The sequence below is a fragment of the Mustela putorius genome, unplaced genomic scaffold (genome assembly GCF_011764305.1).
Source record: "Mustela putorius furo isolate JIRA1106 unplaced genomic scaffold, ASM1176430v1.1 tig00003846_pilon_pilon_pilon, whole genome shotgun sequence".
NCBI lineage: Eukaryota > Metazoa > Chordata > Mammalia > Carnivora > Mustelidae > Mustela > Mustela putorius.
The window spans coordinates 21,686,385-21,705,345 of record NW_025421999.1 but is presented as its reverse complement, the minus strand read 5'-3'; the positions used below and the strand labels follow the sequence as shown (position 1 = coordinate 21,705,345).

The 18,961-nt window shown below is 42.1% G+C and overlaps 1 protein-coding gene across 4 annotated transcripts in view; it reads left to right on the top strand.

Moving 5' to 3' along the window:
- The window catches only part of SULF1 (sulfatase 1), a 172,793-nt gene that overhangs the window by 14,816 nt on the left and 139,016 nt on the right, over positions 1–18,961 (top strand). Inside the window, exons 1-2 of one of the 4 annotated variants that reach the window (XM_045063216.1) lie at positions 9,138–9,583; positions 18,318–18,412. The exons of 1 other annotated variant lie outside the window; for it this stretch is intronic. The gene's annotated coding sequence lies outside the window, so the exon portion shown is untranslated. Of the gene's footprint in view, positions 1–9,137; positions 9,584–18,317; positions 18,413–18,961 lie in introns of those variants that run through there. 2 more of the 4 variants (XM_045063217.1, XM_045063219.1) reach the window with 2 other exon arrangements.

Genomic DNA, 18,961 nt, shown 5'->3' with positions numbered 1-18,961 from the left:
AGGCAATATACACTGAGAAACACATTGTGGTATAAGACCATCATGTATGTAACTTACTTTCAACTTCAAGGGAAAAAATACATATATATGTAAATACATATATATTTCAGTGAGCGGGGGAAGAGAGAGCAAGTGAGCAACTGAGAAAGAAATTGAGGCAAATTGTTAACGACAGAGGAACCTGAGTAAATTATTCTTGCAACTTTTCTATGAGTAAGCTCAACTCCCCAAACCCCAGTGGGGTTTTTTGTAGTTATTCTCAAGTACAATCTTTTTTAGGGAGACACAGGGGGGTGAAATAATTCACATACACAAGTTGAGCTGATCAGAGGTGCCATGAAGAACTACAATCCAGGTCCTCTGCTTTTCCACACTTCCTCCAAACTTAACATTTATTTCTGTATACACTGAAAAGCAACTAACATCTCAAGTACTTATAAACCACAATCACATCTTTCTCCAATCAGTCACCAATAATCAGTACCCTCGCCCAGGAAAACTCAGTATTTAACTGAAAATTATTTATTAAATCACCCACCGCAAATCACTTTTACAATCCTACTTTATCTGATCCTCATGACTCCTTGAACGAGGTAGGTAACACAGGCAGAATGGGACCCATTTTACAGATTAAGAAACAGGTTACGAAGGGGGTGTATCATTATTATTCATAGCCACTAAGTGGCATTCATATTCTATACATAGATAATCAAGTCCTAAAATTCCAGAACCAGTACTCTTTCCAATACCTCCTCCTGATGTTCCAATGCCTTTTTATACACTGAATAGTTATATCTAAATCTTCTTGAGCTCATGTTGTATTTAGCAATAGAAAAAAAGAACATTCTTGTAAAGAACAAAATGACTGAGAAAGATGCCTATGCTTTATTTACTGATATTACATTTAATGACAGTTCAGATTTATTAAGTACCTACCTGCCATGTACAAGTAAGTGCTTTATATACATCATCTAATTTAAATTTTTTCAACAGTTCTATGAACTGGAGTCCCCATCATGCAAATAAGGAAACAGGATCTGAGAGCTTGACTCATGTGACGGATGTGGTTGACCTACAGGGACCAACTCAGCACCTGGACATTTCCACACACCTTATCATTCATCAAATCATCCTTATTCCACATTTCTATTTTTTTCTTTAAGCTTGGTTGATAGTTTAACCAATTCCTGTATCATATGTCCAGTAATTTTTAAATTCTGTGAGTGATAGCATTTTTTCCAAGAACACAATTTGTATGGAAAAGCATATGGATGAAAAAGCAGGACCACATTTTACAGATATCATGATCTAAATACTTAAACATAAAACCTAAAAATTAAATAGGTTCAAGTCACCAAACCTCAGGTCTATAGCAAAACACATATTTTCAAAGCCAGAATGAAGAAATAATTTTAAAATATTTTCACATTTAAAAAAAAAAAAAAACTTTTCCTTGGAAGGCTGAACTGCTCTGTAATTAATTGGACAGATATGGCTTTAGCCTGGTCTGGATAGCCTCTTAAATGATCCCGTCTTGTCTATATGACAAAAAGAGATGCTCAGTCTTACTGCTAATTGGACTTTGTGATTTTTCTCTTTGCTCTGAATAATTGGGATAAAAAGTGAACACAGCTGACATTCTAAGGTACCCTCACATGGGGCTGCAGTGTGGCTCAGTAAGTTAAGTGTCTGCCTTCGGCTCAGGTCATGATCCCAGGGTCCTGTGGCAGAGCCCCGCATTGGTTCCCAGCTCAGCAGGGGTCTGCTTCCCCCTCTCCTCCTGATGCTCCCCTTGCTTGTGTTTTCTCTCTCTCTCTCTTTCTCTCTCTCTCTCTCTCTCATATAAATAAATAAAAATAAAATAAATCAGGTGCTCTCACTGGCACACTGAGCAATGATGTAGGAAGAGACCAGTCAGGAAAGAGGTGAGGTCAGGATAAGTGGTAGGATATACAATATATACATTTTTCCCTCTCTTCTTCCAAACCACAGTTTCAGCCCTCCTTTTTGTGGTTTCTTCCCACTCCAAAGCTTTAATAATACTCATCTGTATACATTTTTCCTCAAATAAGAATGGTTAGGTGAGCTGAGAAGTGAGACCACATTCACTTTCTTCCTTCCTCCATTAGTAATATGACCCCCATCCTGGCCCCTTCATACGGGCACAGCACACAACCTTAAGTGCACAACTTAACCTTTCTGCAATGTAAGGAAATTTCAGGCTAAAAACTGCATTCATAGAAGTCAGTCACATATCAGGTCTCAGGTTACTCAGCTTGGCACTGGTTTAAAGCATAAAGCAGTTCCTTTTAGAAAAGGCCCATTATCACTCCCTTTGCTGTCCATCATCCTTGCCTCAGGCTCTGGCTCTTAGCCTCTCATTCTTCTTACTAATGCACCTGCCAGCCCCAGACCAGGGTACTTGCAGATTCTGCAGAAGGAGGCTTTTTCCATTCTTGGTCTCCTCATATCCCCCACCATCCCTTCCAGAGGGCATGTCCTGCTGTTGGCTGTGTCCAGGTCTGTGTCCCACATAGCTCCTGCTTTCTCTTCACCCTCTCAGCCCAATCTGCTCTCCTGTGCTTTGCCCCAGCTACTCTCTCTGTGGCATATATGTCTTTGTATGTGCAGTTTATTCCTCCCCTGACCACAAAAACACTGGAGGGGACAATCTGAATTTGGCACATACTGAATTCCCTGGATGTTCATGTTTCCTACGTCTCTTTAACCCATTGTTTTCTAGCAAAAGCTTTGTTGGGTTTTTTTAACACAAACCCCAACACCCTGAGTTTACCTGATCCCCTGAAAAGCTGTGCCCCAGGCTGAAGTCACAATAGTAACACTCATGTTACTGCTAGTGATTATCAATTACTGCCCTTTTAAAGAGATCCCTATTGCTTTCCTTTATATAATTAAATATTCATATTTAAACACAGAAACTGGCGATTCACAGACCTGTACCCCGGGGCTAATAATACATTATATATTAATAAAAAATAAAAAAATTTAAAAAATAAACATAAAAACCTGGGCAGCTGTTGATAGGATCACCCCTTGGCTAATGCTTACTGAAAAAGGAATGTACTAGCGCAAATAATACCAAACTCATGCTTAGGACATGAACTCCGTAAAAGACTCTCAGAAAGGGGAGGAGAAACCGAGGGATACTGAGTACTTAGCTCCTGCTGTTCACATTAAAGCTTTATTAGTCATTCTAGTTATAAGTAAAGAAACTAGATGAAAACACTACACACCTGTAGAGCTAGGAATTGGACCCAAGTCAGTTTGTCTCCCCAGATCAATGCTGTCTCTCCCAAAGAAAGTTCTATATAAATGCTAAACAGTGAAACCCCATCACTAATTATGTGAAAGCAGTTTGCATTTTCCTGCAATTTACACCTTTTTTTTTCCCCAGACGAATTAAATCTCCAACACTGGTAAAGTGCTTCTTCCCACAATTTACTAGGTTTTTTGGTAAAAAGCTAAATGAAGTTTGGCTGTGAAGCTGGTGAGGAAGAGAAGACTGAGCTTCCAATAAAAACTTGTTAACTGGTGTGCAACACTGTACCCATTAAGGGTGGAAACTTCTTACAGAATACAGACTGGTCTGTACATTGTTTGTTAAGGGCCGGCCTGAGTGCTCATCTCTCAGACCTGTCTGGTGGGCTTAAGCCCAAGACAGCCTCGAGAGGTCGGGAAACAACCCCTACCTCCCCCCGCGCACCCCCCCCCCCCGAAAATACTACTGGTGATTTCGAATCTAGGACGTAGCAATGCCCGTGCAGCTCCATGTTTTCTGTAAGGCATTAACGCTGTTCCAAATAAGCAAGACATATACATACTTACTTAATGTGTTTTCCTTTGATTTACGTGCCCTTGCTTCTTAAATCATTTCCAGAAATCCTTAGGAAATGTGAAATAAATGTGTTATCTTTTCCTCCAACGGAATGTCAGATCACTTCTTGAAAGATCCTTTCCAAACGCTTTAGTTTAAACCAATTTTAACAAACTTGAATATATACACCATAATTAGGAAGCCAATTTATTCAGTTAATTTGCATCAGTCTAAATAATTTTTCCTGACAGATGACTTCCGTTCTAAGTACCAAGTACTTTTTAATCCTAGTCAGGTTATTGCTAAGGATAAATGATTTCACATTTCTCATAAAGATGCCGGTCATTAAGAATATTAACGCAAATTCCTTCCCCTTGAATAGAAATGAGCTGTTATGTTAGCCATGTTGCTGTGTCAGCTTTTCTATTGTCAAATACAACAAATGATGAGAAAATCAATTTACTCTTTAGAATTAGTCAAGTGAGGAATCCTTTGAAGTGGGGGTGCAGAGTTTTGCCTGGGTTCTATAATCACATAAAAGCGGGTACTGTATATACGTTGGTAAAATGTTGTGAAATTTAATGAGGACTATTTGCTGCCATCGACCTTCCAGACAGATCTATCTCTAAAAAAGAATTCCCCACTCCTAAAATAGAGGTCTGATGAGCAGCAGATGTGGTTTAAATGAACCCTTGTTCAACTGAACTAAGAATATATTTTGATCTGTATGAGGCACAGGCCAGAAAAGGGGGTGTTGGGGGTAGGGGGATTATATCACAGCCTTGGCCTTGGGCTTGGTGGTGGAGTTTGAATATATTTATTTGCCCCATAAAGTTTCTCTTGTAAAGCCGAATGCAAATGAGCTTTTAGTGAATAGTTTCTAATAGTCAGAGGATGCCATACAAGCTCTGCTTACGAAACAATTTACAGTTTTACTTTGTCGTCTCAGAATGTGTGGAGGAAGGAAATTCAATGGGCAGCCATAACCTTTAGAGTGATCTGTGCCCTGACAATGATTTGCAAGTTCCACAACTTTTTGTCTCCCCACCCATAAAGGGAAGATTAGATCGTTGTTCAAGAATGACAAGCATTTAATATTTGGAAATGACTAAATAATGAAGGGCCTGGAGTCTATAGAAATGCTGAGGAGAAAAGAAGATTAATTTCCAACCAAAATCTAGTACAAACATGACCTTCCTATTGTAAATCTCATGAATAGGAAAAGAAATTACATCTAAAGCTTTGTTTCTAGGGCTCAGAATTTGGAAATATATTAATACTGGAATGCTTCCGATGGGGGGAGAAAAAGATCTGTTTATTATAATCTCTTGTCCGTGGAGATGAGAAAAATTCTTTCTGCTACATTTTACAGAAAGAATGCAGTTGGTGAAGATTTAAATGACAGGAATGGAAGGGTCATCTTTTTATTCTTTTGCCTTCAGGCAGGGCTCAACTTAAGTCATCTCAGGAAAGAGAACAATGCTGTTGCTCCCAAAAATCTCCAGGTGAGAAGGATAAAAATTAAAATGGGCAGATGGGAAAGCTCTAAGGCCTTGAAATTAATAAAGGTCAATTCTGGCTGACATTCGTTTCAGTTAAAATTCATTCCTATTAGCAAATAGCCTGACACTTAGCAACACTCCAAAGGAAGTGATGTTTGGCACCAGTTCTCTGAAAATTCCACTTAGTATTAGTATTCATGTCTGGTCATTGTTTTGTTCACCTCCTCTTCACCCTGCTGGTGAGGAAAGTCCTGACTGAAGATTCTAGAATGACCAAACACAGGACATCCAACCCTGCACACATGGGATCAACAGCGGATTGTTAGTCTCATTTACTCACAGCCCAGGGGAGGAAGACACAACACGCCCGTAGAGCCACACAGAGGTTGCACTGAGGAACAGAGTGAACAAGAAAATGCTGTGGGGGGTGGGCTTTGTAGTAACAAGAGGATGAGGTGTACCTTGATTCCCAGGGTGGGATACAGTTGGCTTGATTCAGTGACTGTGTGGTCTGGCAGGGAAGTGAAACTTATTAGGCTGAAGACCAGGTGGAGTGCAGCTGGTCCAGCTGCAAGGAAGCTAGCCAGGTGGGAAGCCTTTCCCACTCGGGAGGGAAGGGAGTTCGCTTTCCCTTGGCTATATTTGGCCCCTCTCAGAGTAATATCTTTGCCACACTTAGTGTGTCTCATGTGAGGAGAGTTGCTTCTGACTGGATTAATAAATATAAAGACGTAAACAGCTTTCTAGCGAGAGTATTCTCATGCCAAGCCTATATAATTAGCTAGATGATCCATGCAGAAGTATCCTTTGCTACTCACTTTGATTTGAATGAAAAGAGGAAGAGAGCTCAAAATCATCCAGACAAATTACATATTTAATTCCTCACTTGATTTCGATTTGTCACAAGGTGAATATTGACTAACTTGAGACTTAGAGCCAAAGGGCTGAAAATGGTCTAGCTCGTGGAAGTGAAGGGGGTTCTGTCTTCCATTTGTCATGAACAATTCTGTCAGGAAATGCGGCCAGGTCAAACTCTCTCTCCCTTTCCCTGCCAGTTAACAAGTGAAAAAAATAAAGGATATGGGGAGACCAATGGTTTCAGGTGGAGCCTGGGCATCTGATGTTAATGCTGGGCCTGTTTATAATATGTTGGGCAAGGCATTTAAGCCCTCTGGCCCCCAAGTTCTGTACTTTCTCATAAGGAAGTCAAACTAGGCCAAGAGTTTTAATATACTTCTTTAGTGGCAAAACCCTCATTTCAAACAAAATTGTAAAAGAGGAATGAAATTTTTTGTTTGAGTCCAATGAGTGGAGCCCAAGCCGAATTGACCTGGCCTCTCCCTCACATTTCCTTCTTTCCAGTTCTTCCCCAAAGATTCCTAAAACACTTCCTCGAGAGCCTAGGGTTCCTTAGAACCCAGTTTGAAAACCAGCCAATGAGCTACTATCTCAAGTTCCTGTCAGCTTTCAGCAGAATGGAAAAATCGTAGGCTGGGTGGTCAGATAGACGTGGGTTCAAATCTTCGACCTGTCATTTCCTTCGCTGTGTTACCAGTTTGTTTTAGGACAAGTGCTACGTTAAGAATGCATGTAAAGCATCCAGTCAGTGTGTGGAGCCTCACAGGGCCTCATGAATGGTAGCTATAATAAATATTATGGCTGTGACCTGAGCAGGACCAAGAGAGGAAAGATCTTACCCATGAACTACTAAATTGCAATGAGACCTCTGTCATTCCTGCAGCCAAAACCCCAAGAACTTGAGGCTAACATTTCTCTTTCGAACCTGAATTGGTTTTTATTGTTCCAAATTAGTGGAGGCGGGGACATTCTTCTAATTGACTGAACATTTTGTATGTATTGGCGAGCATGTACTGTGTAGACACACCCCAGTTCTCTTAAATGACACCAAGGTTGATGCAACCACCACAGATGGAATTTAAAGCACGTTGCTTTCACCAAAGAATAACAGGAAAAATGTCATTAAGAACACTTTAGTACGAAGCCACAAGAAATGCGGTACCTGACAGCTCATGGTCTGTGTTTCACCCCGTATCATAAAACAATTCACCAGAGAGCGTTGTTCGTTCGTGGACCTGCTGCTGTGATGGCCTGCTTTCTTTCGGTAGCGGAGGAGTTCCCCCCCGTAAAATGCATCCCAGAAGTCTGATTTCTGAAAAACCTCACCTTTGGGGAATTTCCCTGGCATTCTATTACGTCAGTTCCACTTTATAGGTCCTCAAAATGTACAGTAGCGGAGACTCAAGTACAAGCCAACCATCCTGTTACCCTCACGAACTTACATCCGAGAGGAAGCTGATTCAAGTAAAGTTTGGACGCTCCCCTCCCTGTTTTATGATGCTTTTCTTTTCTTTTTAAAATTTATGAACATTTCCAAACATACACAGAAGTGCAGGATATCACACACTCCCATAAAACTAAGGTCCAACTCCACGATCAGTACTCCACCACTAGGTGGCAGTTCACCTGAGCCTGGGGTGTTAGGCCAGGCCCCTTCCACTCCAAGGGGACCCTTGCACTCCAAGAATGGCGGCCCAGGTAAGATCAGGTCTAACCCCAGGCAGTTAAATCCAGTCCACACCTATGAAGCTCCCCGTGCGGTAGGCCATCCTGGGGAGCCACATAGCGTCCCCAACCTAGGAAGGTACACTGCACAGTAGGAATGAGAGCAGAGAAGCTGAATACAGCAGAGAAAAAAGGGGGAACTTTGGGAAGGACTTTGTGGAAAGTTGGGATTTAACTAAGCTTTGAAGGAAACGGGAGTGCAGACATTCCAGATTGAGGAGGAGGATGTAAGGCTAGGAAGCGAAGGAACTGAAAGGCCATCATTACAGAATGATTCATATTATTTTTTAACTCATTTTTTAAAAAAGATTTTACTTAGTTATTTGACAGATGGATCACAAGTCGGGGGTGGGGGGGGGAGCAGGCTCCCTGCTGAGCAGAGAGCCCGATGCGAGCTCGATCCCATCAGGATCATGACCTGAGCGGAAGGCAGAGGCTTAACCCACTGAGCCACTCAGGCGCCCCTGATTCATGTTCTAATGTGCTGGGGTAGGTGAGGCAGAGGGAGGTCTGGGAAGTTGATGACTGGTGTGGAGACACGTGGAAGTTTTGAATCCCAGGATGAGAAAGTTCCTTAGGAGATGGGGAAGTTGGGGAGAACCGGGCAGAGTAACAACCATCTGAGCTGAGGAGGTAGCAAAGCTGGGTCTCGAGAGAGGGAAGCAGGAAGGACTGGTGCTGAGAGGGAATCCGAACTTTCTCACCAGGAGCTCTGGAGAGGGGAGGTGAAGCCCGGGGGTCGGGGTGGGGGCGGGGGAAGAACCCTCTGGCTCCGGCTCTCGCTCCCACAGAGAAAAGCGTGAGCCCCATGGGACCACAACTCGAGGATGAAAACAGGGGCTTCGGCCCGGGCTCGGGGAGCTCCCTGCAAACACCACTGCCGGGAAAACACGAGCCCGGGAATGAACAGAAGCGGCCGAAGCACCTGGTCGGAGTCTCCGAAACACCAGTGTTTACTAAGCACTTGGGCTCCGGACCGCCAGCCCTTCCAAACCCCACATCTTCCAGGCACTCCATCCCGCCACAGGCGGCTACTGTGCGGGCGCGCGGGGAGGGGGGAGCCGGAACCGCACGCCGGGCAGCCCGGGCCGCCCGCCCTCCGAGGAGCCGGCCCCCGCGGCCGGCCGGCCAGCTGCAGCTCGCTGTTTGTTTGCCGCGGTTTGCATACACATATTGGGTTGCCTTTTTTTTTTTTTTTCTTTTTTTTTTCCAGTCAGTTCAGCAGTGTCCCGAAATTCACCCCCAGTGTAACTTCTGCCTCTGCTCCTCCTCTTCTTGGAACTGCCTTTTGTTTGTCTGGCAGCCTTGGTTCTATGGGGGTGTGTGATGATAATAATACGCGGGCTTATATAACCCTCTTCATCTCGCAAGCACTTCGCAGACAGTCCCTAATGAATCTTCGGGCCGCTGTCAGGCCGGGTGGCTGGAGCGGGCCGAGAGCAAACCCCCAGCCCGGGCGCGCGGAGGCCAGAGGGGAGGGCGGTGCGGGTCAGAGGCCAGGCCTCCCTGGCTCCCCGCGCCTCGGAGGTCAGGGCAGATAAGGAACAATGACTCTCGGCCTGGGGAGGAGGAAGGAAGTCCCGCTGCCACCTTATCTCTGCTCCTGTGCACGCTCCGGGCTCCCAGAGCTTGTTCTCTAGAGAAGACTTGGAAGGCGGCTTTTGTAAGTATGATGCTCTGCTTTTTCTTTAAAAAGGAAGGAAACAAACTTTCCTTACTGCCTTTGTCCAGGTCACAGTATCTGTTGGTTAGAAGCATTTACCTCGCTTGGATTCTTAGGTGATGGAAAGTGTGTTTCTGGCCCAAGTCCTCCGCCCGGTTGGGTCCCTCCTAAAAGTGATAGGACCGGAAAGAGGCTGGGGTGGGTAATTCATTTAACAAAAGAACCCCCAGGCCAGGGGATGCAGTTGGGCCACTGTGACCTGATCCTCGTTGTGTATAACTGGTCTACACACATCTCCTCACCCTAGAGAGGAATCCTGGTTATTCACCTGGCGTGTCAGGCAACCAGAAAGGATGGCAGGACTTGAATCTTAAGTTTTTCTGCTTGCAGTGCTTGCCGTTTCAGACAAATTGAATTGCTGGAAGTTTCTTTTCACACTATGAAAGAAATCCCATCTTTTGGTGGAGGCTTGAAACTTGCACAGGCTTGTGTAAACTCTACAAAACCCTGTAACAGCAGTGGATGTGTGAATTGTTACTGTGTTTTTCACTGCCTTGCTGAAGGGTCTAAATATTAAAGGAACATAGACACTAACTTCTCAAGCCCTGGCAAAAACCAAAGCTCTGTCATTCAACTGCGTCTTTGTAAAGAATGCTGAATGCAGGGTCATTTTCTCAGGGGTGATGCTCATTGCATTGAGAAATTGTCTTTCAACAAAATGAATTTAAAACCCGAGACTAACACTAAGATACAATCTCTGAACTTATTTCAGTTCTATTTTGGGTCATTGTACGATGTGCATTTATAAAACAATCATGATAAGTTGGTGCATAGTGGCATATAGAAAACTACTGTCTTTGCTCAGGTAAGAAAACTAAGAAATACAGATTGACAAGACCTCTCACTTTTAGTACTAGAAGGACTCTGATGAGTACACTGAGCTTGACCATCTTTATCTCTAGATAAGCAGATCTGAAAACCACATATAATGGGTATGTATAAATGTGTTTATACCTACAAAGTATGTGTGTGTTTATACATACAAATGTATGTAAGAGTTCAGGATAATTAAATATATATTTACACATACACATACTCTTACATTTCTTATATCTATCTGGTGCTCAGAATTTTACATGATATTATATCCATAATGGGCCAAGTGGAAAGATTTCATATCAAAGTTCAGAATGCTGTAGAGCTATTTATTTGGCAAACATAGGAAACATTACAAAATTACGTCTATTTTAAAGAATCCCTTTAAATGACATTTCCACTTAGAATTCTCTGAGGATTCCAAGAAATTCTAAGGCATAATTAAAGTTGAAAATGAGACTGGATTGTAGTTGCTTTTACCCCTGAGTTTAAAAGTGATCTGTCAACACTAAATTCTATATGCTAGCTAATTTAATTACAAAGATCAGTCACATAATCTCAACATTAGCTTCAAAGGCATACTCAGTCATAGTAGAAGGAATACAAACCATGATGGGGTCCAGATTTGAGGCTTGCTTTTGCCATTACCTGGTTATATGACCAGCAACAAGATCTTTTAAGATTTGAAGCCTCAGGTTCCCCATCTATGAGATATGACCAATACCACTTACCCTAAAGACAGGATTGTTGAAAAGACTGAAAGGACATAATATATGTGAACTACCTAGCATGGTGTCTGAAAATGGTTGTCCATTTTAGGGCTTTTCCATTTCCATTTTCATCTTTGATTCAATTCATTCATTTATTGAGCATCTACTATGTAATTACATGCTACACTAAGGAACACTAAGGAATAATGCTGCAAGGGTGAATGAGATTAATACCCTGCCCTGGAAGAGTTTATAATCTAAGGGGACAGTTGGAAACAACAGATAATTTTCTTAACAGTGCACTACCTGCAAAAACAAAAGAGATTAAGATTAAGTGACAGAATTGAAACCAGAGTGATTATTTCTGCCTTATGTCAGTCAAAGGAACTTGCACAAAGATGACAGTGATTGTGTGAGTCTTATTAAAGGATCAACCAGAGGTGTGGAAGGACCTTGCAGAAGAGGAGAGCTGGAGAGAAGAAAGTGTGAGGGGTTGGAAGCTGATTTCAGTTGGTGCTGGACTGTTGAACCCACAAGGGGCTGGAGATTTTGTCAGGGACCCAATCATGAATATTTTGGTGCCTCATGTTGAGGTGTTTAGACCTATTACTCTAATAAAACTCAAACTCATGCGTGGATCAGCTTGTGATCTTCAAAAAGTCTGTTTTATAGGTTCATATCGATTAAAGAAAAATGGGCTGAGACCTGTACCCCTGGGGATAAAAATATATGTTTATAAAAAATAAAAAATTAAAAAAAAAAAAAGAAAAATGGGCTGAAATGTAAACCAACTGCATCATTAAGACAGTATTTGCTTTAACAGATGATGTATTTGTTTGTAGCAAAGCCATCCCAATGATGGAAGCATGGAGGCCCCAGCTCCTTAACTTACCACACTGACACTGTCTGAATCCCTCTTTAATCAGTGGGAGTCAATTTGCATGGATCGAAGAAGGCAGAGAGCAGCTATGATTTCTGTTTTAGGAAGGTTTTACATAGAACATCTAGCATTCAGTACAGAGTGGGGGGTGGGCAAGGTTAAGGAGGTTGGCAATGCTATAAACTAGGAGAGCAGTTCAAAGACTAGTGTAGTGTACAGGGAGAAATTCCTAAGCAGTGTAGGTGGACAAGTAGGACACAGATTCCAGAAATATTTAGAAGGTAGGACATTCTCCACTTGGGGGCTGAATGAGGGAATGAAAGGAAAAAGAAAGGTCTGTATTAGTTTGGGGCTCAACGGAAACACCACAAAAACAGGAGGAGATATATCTTCGTAACAAAAAATTGGGTTATGGGGGATTGAAGTGTCAGTAAGAAGGTAGACTGCAACACTGAGTAAAAAAAAAATCAAAAAAGTGTTTTAAAAAGTATAAAATTACCAGAATTGAGGGGAGGGTATTTTAAGCTCTCCCTATTATGCTTGATGCCCCCAAGAAATGTCAATATCTGGGCTCACTGGGCTCTGAGCTTTCATCTTGCATCCCTGCTGTTGAGCGGATTGTTTTTCCATTAACTTTTCAACAGGAAGGCCATGTCTAGGGCAGCATTGCCAATAGCCATGCATACCCTTAAAAAGACTAATTTGTACTTCCTCTGAGCCTTCAGCAATTAGGAGAGACTAGGAAAAAAGATCTGAGGGCTAGTAGGATACTTATTGAGGAAGAACACTTATTCACAAAGAATATTTAGTCATAAAGAAGCAGCTCTTCCTTACCAGACTTTTCCATTCGCTGCCCACGAATTAGGGGACGCACTTGGAGACTGGAGAAAAGGAGGTCATTTCTAAGACATTTCTAAGCAAATTCTGTTGCTTAGCCTACAACCATCTCCTCCTTCCATGTGATGGGCAAGTTCTTCCCCTGTGCTTGAACCAGGCATCATTGGAAGGTTGGGGTGGGGGGGTAGAATTGTAAATTTTTAAAAGATGACAAGTGGAAGAATTTTAACAGAATGAGTAGAAAACAATCTGATTAGCAGACAGGAAGCTGTGACTTTTTAAATCTTTGAGGTCTGATTACTTGATAACCTTAGTTTTCTTACACCTTTCACCCTTTCTGTATTTGGTACTTAATCCCCATGTCAAAGCCTCCACTGGATTTCCTGCATTTCAGAGAACCTTCCCCACCTGAACACTTCAGAGCAAATCCCATTTATTATGAAAGGGGCTCAGCCCCGGACTTCACGACTCATCTCACAAAGTCACATAATATTTCTTTCTGGTAGGCAAACTGTATCAACATATTTTAAAACAGATTTAAGAAGCTATTTCCACTTGTAAATACAAAGAGGTCTCTTGCTCATCAGAAAGATAATATTTGGTTATAAGCTGAATTCCATCTGGCTTCTGATGGTTCACTTCAAAATTCCCCACACTTCAGAAATTATTTTGGGCTTTTGAAATCATGAAAAAGGTTTCTATTTTTACCAAAATGTTTCCGCCATAAAAGAAAAAAAAGAAGAAGAAGAAGAAGAAAAAAGCAAAGTTCCAAAAAGGAACGGTTACTATATCAATTCTACAAAATAATCACCACATATATATTTTAGAAGATGGCCTGGCATCATGGGAAAGTTTATTATTTAAAAAAGGAGCGAGATCTATTTGGGGGAATTCCCATTAGTACAATAGAAAGTATGAAGAATATACTAAGCTTCCATATATGGTGTGGGCCATTCCACATGTAGGTTACTCAAGCCATTTAAAGTCTTGGCTCCATAAGCGAGTGCTACACTCTTCAGAGTCTTTCTGGGTTTGCTGACATAATGATTTACTCTGGGCTGGGTCAGCTGCCTGAGCCACTGTGCTCTCCTGCACAGTGTTTGAAGAGTGGACAGGGTGCAGCTGTGGGGGCCCCCAGACACCTGAGTCCAGAAGATTGCTGAATTGTGTTCCGTTTCTGTGCTGTTCGGAAAGCTGGACACTCCCCAACTCTCTCTTGGGTTTGGCTTCCTGTTCACATGTTTTCTGGTCTCATGTCATTGTGCATGAAGTAATAGTCCCCCATGCAAGCACCATGCACAATGGCAAGATTTGTGTGGTTCAGTGCAAGTTTTCTAATGAGGACATTTTGGACCTTCCAACAACTCCTTAGGGAAGGCAGTTTGGAACTGTTCTTACTTTCCAAGGCGGAAAGCAAGCACAGACAGAATGCACTTCTGCAACAAGACGAAGAGTCACTTTTAGGAGAAATTAAAAGACAACTGCCCAAGGAAACTACGCACTTACCCTACACATCTCTCTCCATGTGTATGTGTATACAGGGTAGAAAAATGCCTCCAACTCACAGTTTGAAAACATCAGTTACTGTTTCAGCATTTCGCTATGAATGGTGCTAGTGTTTTCCACTGAGGACTGTTATTTTAATGACATTTCTCTGCAGCAAAATCGGATGAGTTTACGAAGTTTGAGAGCCAGGAAATGCAGCTCAGTTTCTGAACAACTGAAAGCCATGAGAGTCAAGTTCAATCACCTACTGGCTTTATAGCATGGATTCGTAAGTGCTAAGTACAGAAGCCGTAGTACGAGAGAAGCCAAACCAAACTTTTAAAGTAGAGCTGTTAAACTATCAAACTCAGCTTCCCAGTATATTATCAGCAGGCGAAATTCTGGCGCATAGCCGCATTTATTTATGGGATGTTAATGTCAAATTAATAGGCGTAATTGCCAATGTTTTATAGAATTTTAGAGCAGAAAGGGATTTTGGATGTCTCCCAATCTTATCTGTGTTTTTTACAAACAGAGAAACTAAGTTTCATATGAGCGCTTGCTTTCTTGCTCTCTTTTTCTCTCCCCCACCCCCAACACGTGTTTGCGCAAGACATATCTGAGTCTTGGGCTGAGTCGTTGCTTACAGAAAATATCGTAAATCTGGCTTAAGAAAAAGAAAGGGCAAGATGACCCAGAGCCAGACCAGTGTGGCCCAGCTTCAGCGCCGTGTGGACCCACAGTTTATCCTTGATTCAGGAACCATTCAAGGTCTTATATTAGGTGTTTTTGGCCAAAATTTGAATAAACTCCAAAACAAATCCAGATCAAGAGGTGACTCAGATCCTGACGATGGAAGGATCCTCCATCAGTGCATCGTACTTACCGGCGACCACAGTGTGATTCGAGTGTGAGACGGAGACGAAGCCCCAGGTATAACCCTCATGCTTTAGCAATCCTAAAACCTGGTTGAGAGATGACCAGGAGAATAGGAGAAGGAGAAGGTGAAGGAGAGAGCCCTTCACCCATGTAGGCAGCAGTGACAACAGAGTGGACGGTATAACTGAATGCTACATTGCATGGCATGGATTTTTAAGTGATGGTGTGCTGGTGAGAGAAATGAGAATGAACATGGTCAGGAAATATCAGGATTTCAGCCAATCCCAGAGGGGTGCTAAGAATTTGAAAATAAGGGCAGATTTTTCTAGATAAAGAACAGAAGAAATGAAAGTGTAAAGAAAGTCTTACAGGGAGTGGGACCAATGGACCCTGGAGCCCCCAGTCTCTCCTTATATTACTATCTGCTAAAATGTTACCGAAATACATACCCTGAAAAAATGTGTTAATTATTTGAATTATATTTATATAACTATACATCTGCAATAGTAACATTGTATTTATAGCTTTGAAAATCCAAGAGAAATTGCTGATTAAATATGAGCAAAACCATAAACCAATAATACTCTCTTTAATGTTAATTTTCTTTGCCAGATGATGCCGGTTTGCTGAAACTAAAGAATGAATATTTTAACCGTGTTCATTCATGAAATTGTAAAAAAAAAAAAGAGAGAGAGACATTTTAATAAAAAGTTTCTATTGCGCATTTATACTATGCCTATTTATAATGAATTGTTCAAAGAGGGTCACGTGAAGAACAGGATCCAGGCAGAACCTCTGTTGGGGTCCGGGTTATGGAGCAGAGAGCCGTGCTGGCTTAGCCGTCCTATCACCTTGCTGTAATCTGGCCAATACGAGTTTATCGAGCACTGCCAGAAGCATTTGCCTCTTGTGGGCGCGTACTTAGCCAGGGATTCGGGCTGCCTGTGTTTTCCCTCTAATAGCCTACAGCAATTAAATTGTTACATTATTCTCCCACAGATTAACATTTTAATGATGACAAATCAGAACCCTCATTTATAAAATTTATGAAAACTCTGCTCTCATTCCATGAAAATACCTTTTTTTTTTTTTAAAGATTTTATTTATTTATTTGACCGAGAGAGATCACAAGTAGGCAGAGAGGCAGGCAGAGAGAGAAAGAGGAGGAAGCAGACTCCCTGCTGAGCAGAGAGCCCGATGCGGGACTCGATTCCAGGACCCTGAGATCATGACCTGAGCCGAAGGCAGCGGCTTAACCCACTGAGCCACCCAGGCGCCCTGAAAATACCTTTTGATTGCAAATTACCACTGCAAGGGCAGTGCTATCTTTGTTATAGGCTAGGAAAAATAAATAAATAAATAAAACCCAAGTAATAACGATGACCAGTGTTTATTGTGTGCTTTCCATGGGCCACAAATCCTTCTAAATTTTTTACATGGATGTTAGTGTGTCATCTTCACATCAACCCTATGGTCTTCAGTCCCCATTTTTCAGAGAACTCTGAGTCCCAGAGAAGTTCAGTAATTTGCTCAAGTTCACTAATGCTGTAGCCTGGAATTCAGGCATCAAATTCCAGGGTCTGCTACCCCCAGCAGTATATTCAGAATGGTCTGAGCGTTTTTTGGCCTTAGACTATGCCAACATGACCACAGCCAGAAACTTAGAGCTTTATGCTCCCATGTAAACATTCACTTCAGGAGATCACAATGTGTTCTGCGTCGTTGTAAACATACACATGTTCCCAGGAACATGTTTAAAAAGTGGACATCTGTGTGGTGCTTGTAGTAATTTGTAATATTATCAGAGACATGGGAACAGAGAATGGAAAAGTTGTCGGAGAGCTAAGCACCTCCCAGGATAGGAAGCACAGGGGAGCAGCCAAAAGGAACTAGGTTGGGCGTGCCCGATGACAGAGGGTGGCGTAGATGGGTGGAGGAACTGAGCATCTGTCAGGAATGGAAAGAGACACATGATAAGGGTGGTGTGGGAGGAAGGGTCCTGCAGCGACAGGCCAGCCCCAGGGAAACCCGGCTCTGGCAGTCTTGCTATAAAAACGAAGTTTCCAGAACAGAGAAAAAGGACTTGGTGCGGCCCACCTTTAGCCTGAATCTGCAGGGCCAGTTCAGATCCGGAAGACATTCCAGGTCTATTGTATTGAGGGAAATAATCTATACTCACTACCTCTGAGAGTTCCCTCTGTGCGTACCTATAGACACTCGTTTTCACTAGTGAAGAGGTAAGGAGGCTCCAAATGCAATGTTCTAATATTTACATGGGCAAGAGAAGCACTTTTTAAAGGTCAAGGAAATTTGGGGTGTTAAAATGTGTTATTGTTTTCTTATTCTTTTATACTTCTGATAGCTTATATTTCCTTGAAAGATATATATATATATATATATATATATATATATATATAATATAGCTTCTATTTCCTCTTCTATACTATATACCATATGATATATACATGTTAAAATGTGCTATTTGTGGCAGCAAGTTTGCATCATCAGATGCTGTGTTAATCTGGGTGTTTCTTCTTATTCGAAGTATCTAAGTTGATTTTAGTTATTTATATTTTTCAACTGCCATAAATGCAGAGTAGAAACAAACTCAACCACTTGTAAAAGCTTACTTTGCTACTCATCAAATAATAGCTTACAGCGGCTTCAGGAGATTTTATGAATCAGCACGTTCTCCTTCCAAACTGGTCTCATAACCTGAAATTCGATTTCACTCCGCTTTTAAACTTGGAATGCTTAGTAAACTTTTAAAAAATTCTTTATTAGTTTTAGGAACTCCAGTCAAAGAATAATATGAAATGAATCTAGGAGAAAGTCTTTCCCTTGATGAAGAGAGAGACGAATGGAGCCTCCTATTAGAGCCCTGAATTACCCACCTATTTCAAAGTCTCTCGCAAGTGATTGTAAGAAAAGCAGTGTGGATATAATTTGGAGACTATTATTCCTAATGATGTCCCCCTTTGAAGTTTGTGAAAGGGCGCCATCTGAGAGATGAGAGAAGCCACTGGTAAAATGCAACTGAGGGCACATTTGCTCTCCTCCGTTGTAGGTGCTGACGGCCACCCACCACCCTCTGAAGAAGGCGATATTGGCGGATGACATGCAGGTTCTCCAAGACAGAATAATTGCAGAAAATCTTCAAAGGTACTCGTATCAAACATTTAGCTCTTGCTTAATTAAACCAAGGTGCTAATTAAACCCCATGAGCACCCCATGTCATTTGAAGAGAGACTGTTCCATGGATGGGGAATTGTAAGAAACTGAGAACGGCACCTTCCTGTAGCCTTTTCATCCTTCCTGTCTGAGAGAGCTAAAAAGGTCCTTAACTGTGGTAAAGCCGTTGCATGAAATTAGTCTCCAGGAGTGGCAAAACAAACACCTGAGTAATGAGAATCTAAAGAATCAGGGGTGCCCAGCTGGCTCTGTGGTGGAGCCTGTGACTCTTGATCGTGGAGTTGTAGGTTTGAGCCCCACACTGGGTGTAAAGATTATAGGAAGGAAGGAAGGAAGGAAGGAAGGAAGACAAAGAATCAGGAATTTATTAACATGTTATGAGCTGTTTGGGAAGCTTAAGGGAATTAGAGCCACAATGGCAAGCCAACTCTACCCAGCCTATCCACAGTCTCGGGCGAAAACTACAGATGTTACCAGTCCTGTTCATAGCTTTGCCTTCACAGTTTCTTGCCTTGGCTA